The sequence below is a fragment of the Bradysia coprophila genome (assembly GCF_014529535.1).
Source record: "Bradysia coprophila strain Holo2 chromosome IV unlocalized genomic scaffold, BU_Bcop_v1 contig_81, whole genome shotgun sequence".
NCBI lineage: Eukaryota > Metazoa > Arthropoda > Insecta > Diptera > Sciaridae > Bradysia > Bradysia coprophila.
In genome coordinates this window covers 4,884,874-4,903,340 of record NW_023503375.1, presented here as the reverse complement: position 1 = coordinate 4,903,340, position 18,467 = coordinate 4,884,874, and the positions used below count along the sequence as shown (strand labels likewise).

Sequence of the window (18,467 nt, the reverse complement as noted above, 5' to 3'; positions counted from 1 at the left end):
TCATTTATGGCCGCAGAGAGAAAACTGGGTAGTTTATTCAATCAATTACGGATGCACATTTATATTTTGAATTAAGTAAAGTTAATTTAATATTTAGCTTTAAGCTTCGGATATTCATAAAATGTATTTATAATGGTTCGTATATTATATATACATTGAATGAATGAATACATTTATTTAGCATTGCTTTTATAACATTCGTTTTTTACAAGTTTCACAATTTTATACCTGTATAAAATTTCCTTTCCTCACTACCCTCTCATCTAGTATCGCAAAATTAAAACTCTTTTTTTTTAATTTGCTCGTCATACAACCTTATCATCGTCATTTAACAAACGTTCTCGTCAAATCACCAAAAATTCTTTGACATAACCTTTGAATAGTTCCTTAAACTCACTCAGACTCTTCGCATCTTTTAATTTCACTGGCAATTCATTAAACTGTTTAAGACCTTTATGAAACAAACTGTTTTGGGTTGACGATCTCGAAACGCACGATAGACGAAAATCATTGACATTGCGTAGCTGGTAATGGTGATGTTGTCCCACGTACGAAATGAAGTGGTGTAGGTATTCCGGTAGCAGCTTATTTTTCATCTTATATATGAACGTCATTGTGAGCATCACGATTCGTTGTCTTACACTTAGTAGATTTAGCTCGTTCAGCATTGATTTGATACTCTTCCTCGTTCTGCATCGTAAAATGATCCGAAGAGCTCGATTTTGTAGTTTTTGAAGTCTATCGAACTCATTAAAATTGCACAGGTACAGGACTGACGCACAGTAATCGAAATGTGGAGATATTATAGCTTTATAGAGTGTTAATCTTCCTTCCATATTTAACTTGTTGCTTATTCGTCCCAAAAAACCGATTTTCTTTGCCACCTTTTTTGCAATGTAGTCCACATGTTCCGCCATTTTTAAGTTTTCGTCGATAATGAATCCTAAGTACTTTATGGATTTTACTCGTTCAATTACTTCGTTGTTTATACGTATCGGTGGAAAATCGAAGATTTCTTTGCGGTTTAGTCTGAGTGTATCGTCCGTGTCGTCATGTGGTGACCCATATTTGTACGGTAAAATGATTATAATTTAATATCAGTTAGCGTTGGAAATTGATTTTTTCCCCGAAACCAAATAACGATTTGTACATACGAAGGCACTTAATACGTTTAGAATAAATGATTTCAGAATTAACAGATTTATTTCAATATACCGAGTGGTGTTGGTGTGGTGGTATAGACGAAGTATGACTAAGATACCATTTTGGAACTCACCCTGCCAGGTGTAATTAATCACATAGAAGTAGGTAGTTTTTGAATGAAAATCCCAACTGGACTATCATAACTTTTAGGAAGAGAAGCCGACGTTGGGAACCTGATGGAGTGTCAAAAGTTTACAATTATTTTCGTGTGAATAGAAAATTGAACTATCACATCACCTGCAAGAAAAGATTTGAGAAAGACCTTCGTTTTCATACCGTTTCCGGTTTCCGTGACCTATGTGGGTAGAATCGGAGTCCGTTTAGAAAAAGTTCTCCGTTTTATAAACGGAGGCGACTTCGATTCTTGGCTAGAATTTTCGTAGGAAGAAAGCTTCATGAAGGATTTTTATTAATTAAAAAACCTAGAGAGACAAATTTCAACCAACAGAAACCCTTCACGGTGCTCTCTTACGGCGTACATTTTCAAGTGGAATCCAGACTAATTAATTTAATTTAATTTAATTTGGTTTATTCATCAGAACAACAAGGTAGGTCCTTATACAAAGGTTCATAGACTTTTCATAACAGTAGATTAACCAATTACAAAAAAAGAAGAATTACAAATAACTAGCGTAATAAACAAATAGTGCCTCAACAACAAGAGAAGGATTACGACAGTAAAATTAACATTAAAAATATAAAAAAGCAGCATAACATTGGACTGTACGGGGATGGAAAAGCATAAAAAGAAGTAGTACCGACACTAATGCTTGTGTATTGAGTGGTAGGTCTACGTTCCCCTATGGACGATGCTCCAACACGCTGTCGAACAAAACGATCAAAGCACCGATTCTTGAAGGATTTCAGGGTATCCAGTCATTTTGACTTCATTCGGGAGCAAATTTAATCTCGAAACTGTATTAACGAAAAATGACTTGTTGTACTGGCTTGTAGCATGAACATTGAATTACGCCTCAATTTTGACAGCGTCCTCTATGAAAAATTCATTTGGTTCGCCGGCTTTTGTTTATATGTCTTGTGAACGGATGAACTAATTTTCTAAACAGTTTTCTTGGCAGTTCAAATAATGGAAACTTCCTTTGTTACTTTTCTATTATTTGAACGAAATGTCACTGCTTGAAGCTGGAATCGAACTCTCTCCGTTTAAAAACTGTTCCCCGTTTTTTCTTGAGTGAATTTGTGTCCATCGAAAGAGGTGTTGAATTTTTACTAGTTTTCTGTTACTTTAGGAAAATTCGATGTAACTCAGTCTGAGACTAATACTGAAACTGAGCTACATCGACTTTTCTTATTGGAAAGTAACAGAAAAGCTGGTGAATCAGAATGAATTTCTGAGCACGATATTGTCAGCTAAATGATTCAATGTTGACTTTGTGTACATGTCAGCTGTCTAGCAAACGATGCGTTGTCAACCTCAGCTTCGCATCGGATTGAGAATTTCCCATATTTTGAGATAAAAACTTTCATACAGCACTCGCTTGCCGTAGCGTAACAGTTATTTATGCCACTGATTCTTAAATGCTTTTGGACTTCGTGTGACTAAAAAGCATTTATCACCGAGTTGCTTACGGCGCGCGGCGTTTTTCTCAAAAAAGTAATGGAAGTTCTACGTTTCGTCATCGAGTGATAAATACTTTTCGGGTCTGTATATAGGTCCAAGGCCATACGAATTGTCAAATTACTCTCAAATTTCATCCATAGAGACATAGAGACATCATCAATATTCATATGAAAACCGATATCTGTGGATGAAATCGGGATCGTTCGGCCAGTCAATATTCGTGTGAGTGTATTTCGACTTCGGTATTCGATTCCAGGCAGAACCGAAGGCTCTGTCTGGAAACCTCTCTCACGCTAAAAAAAGACTTTTAGTCCTAGGTACGAAATGTACTATTTCTGTGTCGTGATCATGTCAAAGAATTTTTGTGGAAAGTATTTTCACAAACGGCTCTGCTAAGTGAGCGGAATGACACAACGATCCGCACTAGTACGCTCGTTTGAAGAGAAAAAGAAAATTCGAATGTTTTGGAACATATTGCCTCTATACCATATAAAACTCCTTAAAATTTGACTTTTCAATTAACATTTTTTTTGCCTTTGATCTTACACTTACGTGCGTTTCCGCATAATATTTATTTGGGTCGCAGTAAAAGGTTTTATGTAACGAATAGCGCGCCTTTAATAAAGGCCCTCCTTTATGCGAATACACAAAGAGCCAACCGGAGTTTATTTATTTTATACTTTGAAATCGGCTTTATTGCAAGACCCATCGATTTCAATTCTGTCATGTTCAAGTATTTCGATATAATACCGTAACATGCCAACGCAATTCGAACATGAATGCAGAAAATAATCCCCGTTATCAACTCAACATAATCTCATTCAATCTTTCGAAACTGCCTGTGTACATTGTGGGCTCGATTGTAGATTTATTTACTCATGTATGCGTACAATGTATAACAATACCAATAAATTGGAATTAACTCCCGGTAATAAGACACGACTATTGCTATGGCTTCCTTAACTGCACAAAAGTAAACAATTTGCTTTTTATTGCACGATGACAATCATTTCTTAGCTCAGTATGGCAAATTATATCGAACAAAACAACAGAGACTATTGCAGTACATTCCAGGGGTTCAATTAAGAGTTAGATTTATTTTGATTATGTTGCAATTATTAACAAGAAATGTAATTATGGCAATGTTGCACTTAGAATGCTGTAGGCCTGAGTTTCATTATCATTTCAGTGGAACACTATGTAGCATTAAGATCCCCAATTAACTAAGTAGACTTTTTCGTATTTCCACCCAAATATAGGTAAATGTTAAGCAATAATGGTTTCAACGGCACGTGGTGGTAGAAACATATTTCAGCCTTTGAATTCCTTTTGGCATTTCAATTATTTTGTTCTTTTCCTAATGAATATGTTACGCGTCTGATAATGGAAACTTCAATGCTATTGTCTTTTGAGGAGTGCTGAGGAGTTTTAATCGTAGAAGAGTAGCGATAATAAAAGCAAGTCATCCGAGAAAATGCAATTTCCAACTTTTCTCCCTTGGCTTCCGAAATTACAGAGGAGGGGAGAAAATACCTATTTTTCGCCTGCTTGGTGTGATGTAGCTTATTTTCTCCCGTCAATAGGCCATGAGAACATTACGTTTCAAGACTTGGGCATAAATTTCAGCATAAAAAATGTATACGCATCTGTTGTGGACGGTTGATTTTAGGCACTGTCGCTTGTCGCCCTAACGTCGTTCAGGCTGTAACTCGTGACATTGCCTAAGACCTACCGTCCACCACAGATATGTAAATAACTATTTGTTAACGATGAATCGAATGACATTTCTAGTGACGTTTCATGAGAAAAGTGGAGCATTTTCTCTCTCGTGGGGAAAAAATACATTTTTATCACTTGATCTGTGACTTGGTTTTCAAAAATGGGCTAAATTGAAGTTTTTTTTGTTTCGTGGAGCAAAACGCTACATCACACCGTGCAAATATAAAAACGTTTTGCTCATATCTGGAAAAAATATAAAATTTAATCTCGAGCGAAAATGCGGCTCTCGCTTCGCTCTGACCACAAACATCGCTCCTGTTGGAATTTCCTATTTAATCCACTCGGTACACAAATAACTGTTATGTGTGTATAGCATGTAGACCTCTGGTGGAAAATACATGCGAGCACACGACCAGTGTTCGCTGGAAATTTCGGTTCACCCGAGGCGACACGATTCAAAATTTTTTTGTTAAGCGGGAAATTTTAATGAGAAATTCCTGCTCGTGAGAAGAAATTGGACCTTTCCAAAAGCTGGAATTGGAACTGTGGATGGCTACAGCGTTACAATTATAAGAAGTCACCATTACGATCCGATCAATGTTATTAATTCCACATGAATGATTCGAATTATTTAACGAATTCGCGAACGATTTTAATACTTACAACGGTCAACAAGTTTACAACAAGTCAAATACGGCGCTTCCGAACGAACTGATGTGCTTTAAACGATAAAGCCGTACAAATTTTCCAACATTATTCAAAAGAAAATACATTTTCACGCTTGAAATAGCACATTAAGCAAACAGTGAAAATAATACGCAAAGAAACTGATCAGACATTAAAGCTATAACTGTTAGAATAACACAATCAGCAAACAACTCCCTCTGAATTGCACAATGCTAAAATTACAATAACAACTAAATCTAAATCCGAAAGCATATACCCAGCTTGTAAACAAATGGGTGTCGTATAGTCTTCTGTAATACGATTCCCAATAAACAGTCCTCCGTAATACATAACGATAAATTTATTAGCGGGGATGCTTCTAAAACGCCAGAATTCACTTTTTGCGCTTCAAACATTTATTAACAACATAATAACGAGCTGCTTGCATTAAGCGAAAATATAAAAATTTTCCGTTGCAGAATGTTAAATTTGAAGATTCTCGTAAACTATTTCAAGTCGCTATTGTACGCGTTAATACGGTGTGAATTGCAAGAACATTTTTCCGCATTTGGTTCGTGGAAATTTATTTTTATTTTATTGTGCGAACAAACTATAATAAATTTTGTAATCTGTACAGCATCGTTTCAGGTTTCAGTTCAGATTTAAGCATTCGGAAAAATTAATTTTATGAAATGTGAGAGAATTTTACGTGCGGGTGGTGTTCCGAGTGTAATTTTACTTGGGATAATTCAATTCGTTAACAATACCTTTGATTTTAAGGATGGTTTTGAAAGAAATGGATGGACTAACAAATTTGCAGCTGGGTAAGGTTCGTCCAGCTCAAAGTTTTTCTGATTATAAAAAATTTCTTTTTATAAACGACAAGGATTGCATCATAAAATTGTTCAATCTGCTACTTACTTTGTTTATCTCTAATGCTTATACAAAATCAGTTCAGCTACACATGTTATTATGGCAATCGGTGGGTAACCTGCCCAAAAGATATCTATTTTACTTAGTAACAACAGACCATTTCCTTTGATTCACAATGTGTTTCTTCATCTTCACTGCAACCAAGAATGATGAATTGCAAAGAAAAATCACCAAAGAGTGAAGAAACGACAAGAGAAATCGTGAGATTGTGTAGAAACCTTGGACACATCTCATTGGCCTCGTCGCAACCACTTAAAAAGGAAATTGTCCACGTAAAAAATTGAGGCTCGGAACAGGTCAGGTCAACCTGGAAACCTGACCTGAAATACCTGAAACTTGTTTTGACCTGAATTAAAATGACCTGTTTCGAGCCCTACTAAAAATCGGGGTAGAGGGGGGCAGTTTCATTAGTTTAATATTTGTAGAAATAAAGCAAACGATTCTCAGCGATTCGATGCAATGAATACAAAATCGCTGAACAGAGACAGGCGCCTAGTTTTCTTTTGGTTGGATGAGGCAAGGGTATGGTTCGTGAAGTATTTTACGCTAAAATGTATGAAACTCTACAGTCAGAGAAAAGTGAATATCGACATGTTTCTGATTTGGTAGTTCTTTGTTTTAGTTTTAGCAAATAAAGGACTAGATTTTCTTTTTCGGATTTTTTGTTTGATGTCTGTAAAATCGCTAAATGGCTCATGAAACGGAAAACGCTGCTATCCACAGTTGAGCATGACGGGTCATTTCGCTTACAATTCACTAGGCATTCTCATGCAAAAAGGTATGACTATACTCTTGAGGTTGGTTATCTCTTTGCCACTGTCGCCAATTATTAAAAATTTCTGTTTCTGTCAGGTCGAAACAGTGACAGACCCCAATGCAACTGTTATGAATGTTTGTAACCACGAGCGAAGCAAGGGAATTTTTCGTGTGAGGATATCACATTGAAATTAATTGCGGCTTGCCAACTTTCGGCACCCTGGACTTTACTTTAATAGTCGAGGAATGCCTTCAAATAAGTTTCTAAAAGTCCAAAACTGAATTCTAGATTTTTAGAAATTTATTTGGAGGTATTCCACGACTATTTAAGTAAAGTCCAGGGTGTCGAAAGTTGACAAGCCGCAATTATTTTGAATGTGTTAAACTGGCGATTTGAATAGTTATTTCTGAGCTGATAAAAATCTTTTGTTTAAGTCTCTAAACATAACAAAGAAAAAGTGAAGATTACCGTAGGAGTAACTGTGTTGTTGTTGTAGGAGACCTCTGAGAACAGGACTAAGAAAACTTAATACGCTCTTCATTAACGAGTTGTCTCTGAGTACAATTACAATTCGATTCTAAAAGAGACAAGATTTTGGCAAGAATAGACATTGAATTGGCGGAACGAATTGACCTCGAAAATTGTCACTATTAATGAGTTTCAGTTCAATGTCAGTCGGAGGGAATTCATTTTGTATCAGCATTATTATGGTTTTGATGGAGGAATAGACCGGACCTAAAACTACAATTACGAATTTTAACTGTTATTGGCAACAAACGACAAAAATAAATGATGACTAGAGAGTTCTCTTTCATTGGTAAAATGTAACTTCAAACAATTGAAGTAAAAGATTTTGAATCTAATACATTCAGACGAGAGAAGTAGTAGATTTGATGATTGCTTGCCCGTTGCATAAAAGAATAAAACAAATTATTTGAAAATTTTGAGACAGAGGCTATTCTTAGGAAACAGTGTAGTTAATCCACTACGTGAGTGAGAATATGGTGAAACGTTATCAAGAATTTTTTTTTCATTTTTTTAAGCGAGTAGAAACAATCTATTTAGACTGGTCACTGGTCCGTCTATATCCATTCAGTTCTGAGTTTTATTCCGATAAAATGTGTTATTTCTTGCTCTGTTTTTCAAACCGTTTTTTCTTGATCAAAGAAGAATATAAAAAAAAACGCTCGATAACCATTGATAATGACTATGAAAGATATTTCTATTTTCGAAAACATAATTTCAATAACATTGTTTGTGTTTACACAAACGGGGCTTTCACGTATTTTCCTTAATTTAATGAATTTATTTATCCAAGTCGAAATTGATTTCCTTTGAAAAACAAACATTTTCTCTCTGTGTGTAGTATACTACTATCTTTCCGTTCGTAGACAGAGCGAACCTAATATAATCCTTTCATCGTTCTGGAAAATTTGAAATTACCATGATCAAATACTCGTTTTTATTTGATATTTTTGTGTAACAATTTCTGGCTTTTAACATCCCACTAAATCGATGGATTTTCCCGTTTATCGAATACCCAGTGAAAAGGTCATGCTTCTTTGATGTTCAATATTTTATGCAAATACAATATGCAGACTTGAATGCATTGAATTATATAAAAAAAAACTTTTTTTGTGAAAATAAAGAGAAAAAGATATTTTCTCGATTAATAATAACGAAATGTTTTCATGATTGATTGGATAAAATTAGGAGAGATATGTATACAGCTTATCCCCAGTTCATTGGACGATAATTCGGTGAAAATCTATTGTGAAGTCGGACGGATGTGTGGGAGTTGGTATATTAAGTTGAGTGAAATAGTTATCGAGATTGCAGTTGAAGTAAAAAGAAGTAGCGTCATAATGCACTCAGGTTAACGAGTCCGTTGGGAACAAAAGTAGGTCTATTACACCTGTCAAAGTGACGTTTTAAACGTCAAAATTCGAAACTCTGTAAAACGGTCGGCAATTTCGTTAATTCTTCCTTATCTTTTTAAAAATCCAGTTAGTGAAAAACAATTTAAGAAAAATCAACGAAATTACTGACTACTTAAAAGATTTCTTATGTTTGACGTTTAAAACGGCACTTTGACAGATGGAATAGACCTACTTTTGATCCCAACGGACTTGTGTCCTCTTATGTTCAAAGATTCTATTGCAACTGAATTCTAATTTTGAATGTACATTTATAGTCAGAGGCAGTGAAAATTCAGCATGAATTTACTTCAGCTGTTTTTCAGATGATCCACACAAACAATCAAAACTGTTTCTGTAAAAGTTCGAATCCAGTGTAAGAACAGATTTGCATTACTAAGCCCGGGAAATGAGTTTTTACTATGCTGGTGCATGTAATAAGGCTATTACATGTATAGGCAATAACCTTTACATCACTCGCATAGTAAAACGCCGTACTACACACGGAAAATAAAGTGATATCTCGTATCACGATGAGTAAAAGTACCTCGGGCTGCCGCCCTCGGATACTTTTTCTCATCTGGATACGAGATATCACTTTACTTCCCTTGCATAGTAATGTACTATTGCTTCAATGACATGAACGTAAAAAGAATTTCTCAGGGGCTAGGTGAGTAAAATACCTCACGTAACTGTTTGCAACTTTGTATTTTGCCTTGTTAATTCATTCATTCATCATTTCTTTTCCCATTATACATTGGGTTCCCCTATTAGGGTAGCCCTTATACAAAAATTTGTGTGGCTGCATCGTTTGGTTCGAACTGCCACTCATAAAAAGTTTCAAACAAGAACGTTTATTGCCTATCCACCCGGAATATTGTTGTTACACGTACATTTCCCACCCACGGAAAGTGATCGTTACATGTGGGAACTTTTTCATTACATCACAAGTGAAGGAATATTCATATGAATAGTACATTACTATACCAGTGAAGTAATTTGATATCTCGTATCCAGATCTCCAGTACTCATCGTGATACGAGATATCAAATTATTTCACGCGTAAAGTATGGCGTTTTACTTTACGAGCGAGAAAAAGGGTTTTCACTAGTGAGGGAAAGGCCACATTACCTCAATAGTAAAGTAAAATTCATTACATATCAGGAGATTTTCATTACATACCAGCAGAATTTCATTACTTATCAGCAAAAGTGTATCACATGAAATATTCATTAGCACTGAAATCGAAACAATACTCGCGATGTTATTTTAGTTTTAATATCACAAACTTTGTCACTTGAATTAAGTGCACACCAATCTAAGCAAATTCATTAAAAACTTTAAAAAAAAACACAAAAATAAGTGACGGCCATTTTGTCTATATAAATAATTTAAATTTTTTCAACTTCGACGAACACCTATGGCCAAACAATTTTAATTTTTGCATTTTTCACTTATTTTCAAAAACAATCAACCCTTTTGTCTTTATTATCGTGTATTCGCTTCACTTCACAGCAAAATTTATTGTAACACCACTAAAATCGACTAATATTACGCAAAATATGAATCTAGCACTTCACAAAAACAAAACAGTCGAAGTAGTTTGTCAACATGTCATCAAAACAGTAGTGTTGCCAGTGATGCTTTCGGGATTAATGTTATGAAGAAGTGTGAGCCGATTTCATGAGCAGACTAAATTCGTTTATAAATGTTTCAAACAACAGATTTTTTTGTTGGTTTTGTGCTATCGGTATTTTTTATGTTTATTATTAGTCTGGCAGTGAATGAAATAGCGCGACATAAATGTTGTGAAATTGTGCATTAATTTAGAATAATCTTATGGTATTCAAGAATCTGCTAGTGTCTTCTTGAACACTTTTGGTTTTGAACTGTCAGGTCCTTGGGTGGAAAAATGTACTCGTAACAACAATATTCCGGGTGAATAGGCAATAAAACAGCATACATTGGATGCTGCTTGGTAGTTCATTACACTCGGAATCAATTTTGTGAACTCGCGAACTCACTCGTGTGGTTGTAAGCAACTCGCTTTGGAAACGGTTATTTTGACTCGTGTAGTCGCATACCTCGCCTTCGGCTCGGTCAAAATAACTCTACACTTGTCAAAATAACCGTTTCCAAAGCTTGTTGCTTAAAACCACACTTGTGAGTTCGGCTCGTATCACAAAATTGAGCCCTCATGTAATGAACTACCTCCGCAGCATCCAATGTAATCTACTAAACCTACTATTCGTTACATTACCAAGTATGCTGTGCTAATCTGGTTATATTGTTTCTCCTTGAAATATTAATGATTAGTGTGAAATCGGATACTAAAGGAAGCGAAAAAAAACTGCTCCGATGTGGATCCAGAAGATTTTTTTTTATTAAGAACTAATATCGGGTTGCAAATTGTGGCTTTTTGAGTCCAGCTATGTACAAGTACCATCCGCAGCAAAATTAAATAATATTAAAAAATGACTTGTACGTACAACGTCGTGAACCAACATTTTCAGTAGACTTTAGATAAAAATGAAACGACCAATCATCTGATACAAATAAGCCGTGAGTTCCCCGTGAACGTGATCTTTTATAGCACAATGTATGTGAAAAATAATGTAGTAAAGAATTTTACATGCTTTTCTTTTCCCTAGAGTCGAAAGTGTCTTATTACAGAGCCCGAACGAAGTGCACAGTGAAAATTGAAATATTTCATAACATGTGGCAGCACAAAACTTGTGAATAGGCTCATTAATCAGCACAAAACTATAACTACAACATGCTTTTAATTAACCTGTTACAGACGACTCTCATCTGTTATCGACAACGGCAAGATCTGACTAATAAGGTCTTATATAGCAAAAAGCATGTTTAGAACAAATGAAGTAAAAGATTTCAAAAATCCATTTCTGAAAATCTTCGATCAAATGAAGTAATAGTTTAAATAATAAGATTGTTAATATGCTTGTTGTCTGCCACTACTATAATATAGGCTAAGTTCTGACCCATGGTTTCGGCTACACCACCATAACGCTATACGTCATACTTTCAAACTGTGTTTTCTCCGGTACCTGAACAGCACAAAACTCAAAGCTAGTGCCATTCGATAGCACAAAACCAGCACTAAACTATAGAAGCTATCTGTACGCAGCCAAAAAGGTGGCGGTTACAACGACACGTACCTTAAAATCAACAGTCCAAAACAGATACGTATACAACGTATCATGTTGAGGGCCAAAGTTACGGAAAAAATTCTGTAACTTATTTCCAAGGCACGGAATCAGGTCAGGACTGATTTTTCAATCAATTCTAGCCACTGTTCAAAAATATCATGGAACTACCTAATAACTCCTAGATTATTTCACCGATACTTTCCATTAACGAACTTAACCTCACTTAAAGTTCAGTCCTCGTCGAATTAAAAAAAAGTTATAGAAATCGCTGAGAATTACTCAAATTATCTTCTTATCAAGAAACCAGACTGAAAATCTTTTCTGAATAGCTTCGAGATTGTAATTACATTTGGTCATACAAAATAAAAATAGAAATTCTCATTTTCGTGTGTTTGTAGAGCTCGGCTACGCCTCGGATCAACAAAATTCACAGGAAAACTCTTTTTATCGCTTGTTATGTGTTATGCTTCTTATGAATGAAAAGTTGGAAAGTAGAGCTTTCGTGTGAATTTTGTTGATTCGAGGCGTAGCCGAAATTATTTTGCACTGCTGTAGCTTCAATATCAAATGAAGAAAAACTCACATACAAACTTGCATACAAATCAAAACGTTAAAGTGTCGATAAATATACCCTCCAAATGAAACAACTTTTCAAATTGAAAAAAATCTCCCAACCCCTTAGGACCTTACAAATTTAGATAAATAGTTCATAGCCTTTCGTCCATCAGCAGCTTCAACTTCTAAAGAATTCATTTAATAATTTTGTTTAGATTGTACTGGTACTATGTGTGCACAAATTACAACCTAACTTGCAAAAATTCACGAATTTATAGCAAGCAAAAGTTTTGTTGTGATAATATCTGCTATGAAAGAAACTTGCACAAACTTTACGGAAAGTCGAAAGTGTTTTTTCCAACACAAAACCCCCGCACACAAAACTCTATTGTACACCATTGTGCACAAAGCGAATAAGTAATTGTGTAACTACGAACAATGTTTACATTCCAAAGGCATCGAAATGGTTTGCATTTACATTTCAGCTGAATTAAGATAAAAAGAATTCTAAGACGGAAAACGGATTAATTATAAAAGGAAGCTTTTAATTACACATACAATAAACGACAACCAACGAATGTGAGAGTGAAATGTCGGAAACACACTGGACAGTTTAATATTTAGTAGAGTTCAATTTCTGGAAAGTTTCATTGTCTGACGTTGAGTTACAATGCAGTTCAAAAGCAGCATTTCGGAAAAAAGGTAGAAACCACACATCAAGTCCTTGATTGAATGAGGTTGAATTTTCTGGTTTCGGCTTTTACGAAAATAGATCATCGCGACAATCTTATCGGTAAAAATTCTCAAAAGAACCAAATTTCCTGTGAATGTTTTCAAAACAACCGATATCGTATGGGATGACGCTTAATAGCTTTGATATCCTCAAAAAGTTTCAATTCACCAAACATTCTCTTTACCCATGGCAGATGATGTCAGGTTATTTAACAACAATCTAACGAAGCACTTAGGAGATATAGGAGCAAATCGAAGGACAAATAGTCAAAGAAAATTCTTCAAAATTTTAAGAATCCTCAAATTCATTCAAAATTAGTAGAAAATCCTTTGTCAGTCAAAAAACAATTCTTCAAATTTAAAAAAAGAAAATCTTCAAATTCATTCAAAATTCAAAGAAAATCCTGAAGAAAATTCGCAAAATTTTAGAAAATCCTTTAAAGTCCTTGAAAACCCTCGAAAACTGAAAAAATCTTTCAATCCAGAATCAGTAAAAATCCTTGGAAAACGATAGGAAAATCCTTTGCTACCGAAATTTACAAATATCTGCCTATCGAAGCAAATGGACAAACTAACGAAAGATTTTATTTTCCATTTTGTTCTTTTTCAAGGAAAATTAATTTGAACTCGTACAGACGACACGTTTCAGAGAAAGATTCAAAGATTAGTGGCATAGGAACTAAAGGGTTTACCCTTTTTTTGTTCAACAAATCTTCAGACAACATCAAACACAATATTCAAAAAAAAAACTTTTTTCTCGTACAGGACCTGTGACCCTTTTCTTCTCTGTCAGGCTCTATGGTTTTGTATTTAACAATAACAAAAATCGGACCAAATTTTACAACGACAACACTGATCAAAAGGCCCTAAATCTTCTAGTTATTATCAGCTAAACAACACCCGGTAGACGAATTTATTCATAATAACGAGCCACCACTTACCTTATAAAAAGTGTAAAATTATCCAAAATAATCCATTCATAAAAGTGTCGGCTTAAGTTCTAATCACCAAATTATCGCCCGAATCTCCAATTTCAATATTGTATATCCTCTTTCTCTCTTTTCATCCACATTGACTAGTATTTCCCATCATGTCGTTAACATAAATTGTCATGTAAACGATTTATGCCTGTACACACGGTTAAATTCACTTTTTCTTCTTCCTCCTTCCTGCTATCACTCGCGATCCGTTTCAGAACTCATTCAAATTCTTCGAATTCCGACTTATTTATTATTTCCATCATAAATTAACATCACATCGCTTCTTCACTTTCTTCTGCACCATAAATTTGAATTTAATTTTATAAATCCAAAACAAAGAATTTCCGTTCGGTAGGAAAAATGGTTATAAACACACACGTAATTGCATGAAAATTATGGTGACTGGGTGAGTATAATAAGCCGAGTTAGACACATTATTTATACGCACCGCAACGAGGCTAAACAATTCTTTAATTTGTATCCTTGCTGAGGTATAATGCCGGTTTTTTTGTCTGACCGCGCGCTATGTATATTAATAAAAGAGTAGAGTATGCCAACCCGCCAATTTATTGTTACATTTTCGTATACAAAAAGTTTACTACACAGACACAATATACACAGCGGCAAACACTGGAAATGATTGGCTTAGTTTAAAATAATTTTATCAAAAAAAAAATATCTTTGCCGGCTACACAACACGCTCAATTAAATTAACATTTTATTTGCAATTCTTATTTCTGTACACGGTTCCGAGTTGTATCCAACAAAACGACACTGTTCCCATAAATCACGAAAGTGTTGCATTTGCGGAAAATCATAAACTTTCAATACGACAGAAAAATCGACACATCGATAACAACACCTGATTGCTTAGACCATACCACAAGAGCAGTTAATGTCGTACTGACGGTATATTACATGATTTCGGTCTCGACGCATATTTTTATGTTATACCGTGTGTACACACAAGGGCATATCGAAAGGATATTATTTTCGAAGAGCAAGGTTAAATGCGCGCGCTGACATTTGTTTGTGTATATTTATGCAAGTCGGCTAGAGACATTTGAATACTACATACAGAATCAGTCAGCAGTACAAGGAAGCCGAACTGCCGGCTTTTGATATGCACTTTTGTAGGGAAATATTCAATTTTCGAAAATGAGGAAGTCATTATCCATCGAGGAACGTAAACAACGTAACTGCGCATAGCTCGAAGAGAAATGTCCGAAGGGGAGTGTGAAAATGAACAATATTTTGGATTTTCTCCGCGAGAACGAAATGTAGGTATTATGCGCCCTGTATAACACACCGAAGTGTATATATGCAATTTGGTTTTTTGTTGAAGAATGAATTTTAATGTTCGACTGTCTGGCTGTTTTTTAAGCGGAATATATTGGGTAAAGTTATCAGTGGATGTTATACATGCACAGCAATTAGGAGTGAAGCATAAAATCTGTACTAATGAAAGGGATACGCGTGAAATCATTTTTTTCCTGAAAATTTGAGGTAAAATTGTTTTAATGTACAGCTTTCGGGTGAATTGAATTTAGGAAGGAGTAGGTTACGTTATTGTTTGGATTTTTTTTACCAAGTGTGACCGTTGCCTCAAGCGAGTCAAAATTTATCGTTCCGAACAATTACGTACGTCATTTTTCACAACACAGGCGAGAAAATAGTCATTTTCTCCCCTCCGCAGAAACGTTCAAGCGTTTGGGAAAGACATTGTGACCTCGGGAAAAAAGTAAAAAAAAATCATTTTATCGGCTCCTTGAGCAAATAACTATTATTCACTATGCCCCCAGGAAATGGCTATTTGTTTACTAATGGGAGAATTAGGAAGTTCCAATCAAAGCGAAGCGAGGGCCATATAATTTTTCACAACCTAGGCGAGAAAATAGTCATTTTCTCGCCTGCGCTGAAACTTCGAGTGCAGTTATTGTGAAAAAAAGTTGGAAATTGCATTTTCTCATTTGAATTGTGGCCCACGCTACGCTCAAATCTCCAACTTGTTTCCCCTATGTGAACAAATAACTTTTTATCTGTGCGTGGCGTGAATACCCATTTTAATCCACGAAACAAACACATCAATTTGTTTTACATGCTTGCTAAGCGGGGCGAAAAAGAAATGTAAACCCACGGGGCGAAAGCTATCGCTTTCGCCCCTTGAATTTGACATTTCTTACTTTCGCCCTGCTTAGCAAGCATGTAATAGTACATTGAATGACAAGGGGCGAAAGTAAAAAAATTCAACCGTGTGCGAGAGTTGGAGCCCGCGCCGAAGGCAAGGGCTCTAATCGCACAGGTTGAATTTTTTTACTTTTCCCCCGAGTCGTTCATACTATTTTTTTTGATACCAACATTGAAAATTGATACGTATCGCAAACATCGCAACAAAATGTTGAAATGAAAAGGCATTTAGCCAGAAAATGCGGGGGTCCAGGGGGCGGCAGCCCCCTGTTATATGAAAAATTTAATAATTTAGCCATCACAACAATAAACACACACAAAAATTAAGATATAACTAACAAATCATTCAGTAACAAAAAGTATCAACTTTGTATGCTAATTTCAATAAGAACACTGGCGCACAGTGTTTTACAATTTTGATCAAAGTATTCTGCATAATATGAGCGGATTTTGTTGACAACTCGACTCATTTCTCTCATTTTCTGTGACGTCAGTCACTTTCGCTGTTCGTTCAGTTGCGTTCGCTCTTCGTTAAGTACTTTCTCCCCGTGGGATGCATTTTTTTACTTTCGCCCCTCATATGCGGGGCGAAAGTATCATTTTTCAATGTTGGTATCAAAAAATAGTTATTTACGTATCTGTTGTGGACGGTATATTTTAGGCAATTTCGCGAGTTGTAGCCCGAACGAAGTGAGGGCGACAAGCGAAAGTGCCTAAAATAAACCGTCCACAACAGATGCGTATACAACTTTTCATGCCGAGGGCCCAAATTACGAGAAAAATTCCGTAATTTTTGCCCAAGGCATGAAAAACTATATACGTCACTCGGAAAGTATCTCCCTTGTAACGTAATGTACTATTACAAAACGAAAACAAAGTGACAGTTGCAAAGAGAAATACGCCTATGTTGATGAACGTAATGGGGGTATTTTTTTCACTCGTTGCGAATCTTAGAGTAATTATAATAGTCTTTTCGCAAGTAGTGGCGAAATATTTATTTATACAACCGAGCGATAGATGCTTCCTTAGGCACTAGATGTGAAAATTGTCACTAGAGGCAGTAGGCCGAGTGTGACAATACACATCGTGTGCCTAAAAAATAATTTATCATTGAGTTCTATACAGACTAGTTGCGAAAAGCAGTTGCGGTTAGCTGTTATCGTGTATATTTATGCGAAATCGGTCAATAAAAACGGAAATGTTTGATGAACTGAACACATATTTATTTCAAGATAGTTCGTATTTCAAAGCACAACAATCTTAAACGGAGCTACCTAAACATTCACTTGGGTTATTTTGATTTCAACACAACCGAGTTCGTTATAAATTGCACTATTTACACAACATTTTGCACGGATATTAATTTCCATATTCACCAACGAATTGAATTATTTAAGAAAAACTAATTTTTATTGATAAATGCGTTGTTTTATACAACCGACACAAAACTAATTTTGACAACGTCACCATATATAGCGTTGAATGACTACTTGACATGACTTAAAATTCTGGACTGCTATGATTATAAAAGTTGAGAAAGTGAAAACTATAAAGGATCTACACCCAAGGCTGTAAACTTTGTAGAGGTCACGCAGATACAGATACGCGGGTGACACTCCACACTTGATTATAGCATGGCGGATTTCATACAAAAATTCACCTGTTGTGATGATTGTCATTATTCTTTATGATTGTAAAATCATTAAACGTGGTATCTAATAAAATGGCGGTCTGCGTGACCTCCCCAAAGTTTACAGCCTTGTCTACCAATGAAAGCAAATAGATATGTATGGCCAAACGTTCAAATTTGTTCTAGCCGGAAATTTAGTGCAAATTTCCACTAGAAATGAGTTCGTTTGAGGTGGCGCCATGCAAATCTGTATGTGCTCCGACTTGTATGGACTGGCCATACCTACTTATCTACTTTCATTGTTGTCTACACCGTGTGGTACATTGATTACATTTCAAAAGTTCACTTTTCGCGCTTGTTGCAGAAACCGTTGTATGCAACAGGTTGTGAAAGTGTTTTTCACCACACGATGAGTTATCAAACTCGGTTTCGCCTCG

At 35.5% G+C, this 18,467-nt stretch overlaps 1 protein-coding gene and 2 long non-coding RNA genes across 3 annotated transcripts in view; 2 read left to right on the top strand and 1 right to left on the bottom strand.

Annotated features, from left to right (window-relative positions):
• LOC119072236 overlaps window positions 1–15,099 on the bottom strand; it is a 273,319-nt gene extending 258,220 nt beyond the window's left edge. Inside the window, exon 1 of the mRNA XM_037177409.1 lies at window positions 14,175–15,099. The gene's annotated coding sequence lies outside the window, so the exon portion shown is untranslated. The remainder of the gene's footprint in view (window positions 1–14,174) is intronic.
• LOC119072287 overlaps window positions 1–18,467 on the top strand; it is a 381,328-nt gene that overhangs the window by 135,329 nt on the left and 227,532 nt on the right. The window lies entirely within an intron of this gene.
• Window positions 454–17,796, top strand: LOC119072286. The gene is made up of 3 exons (XR_005086825.1): window positions 454–467; window positions 7,324–7,329; window positions 17,526–17,796. It is a non-coding gene; the product is annotated as an uncharacterized LOC119072286 (long non-coding RNA).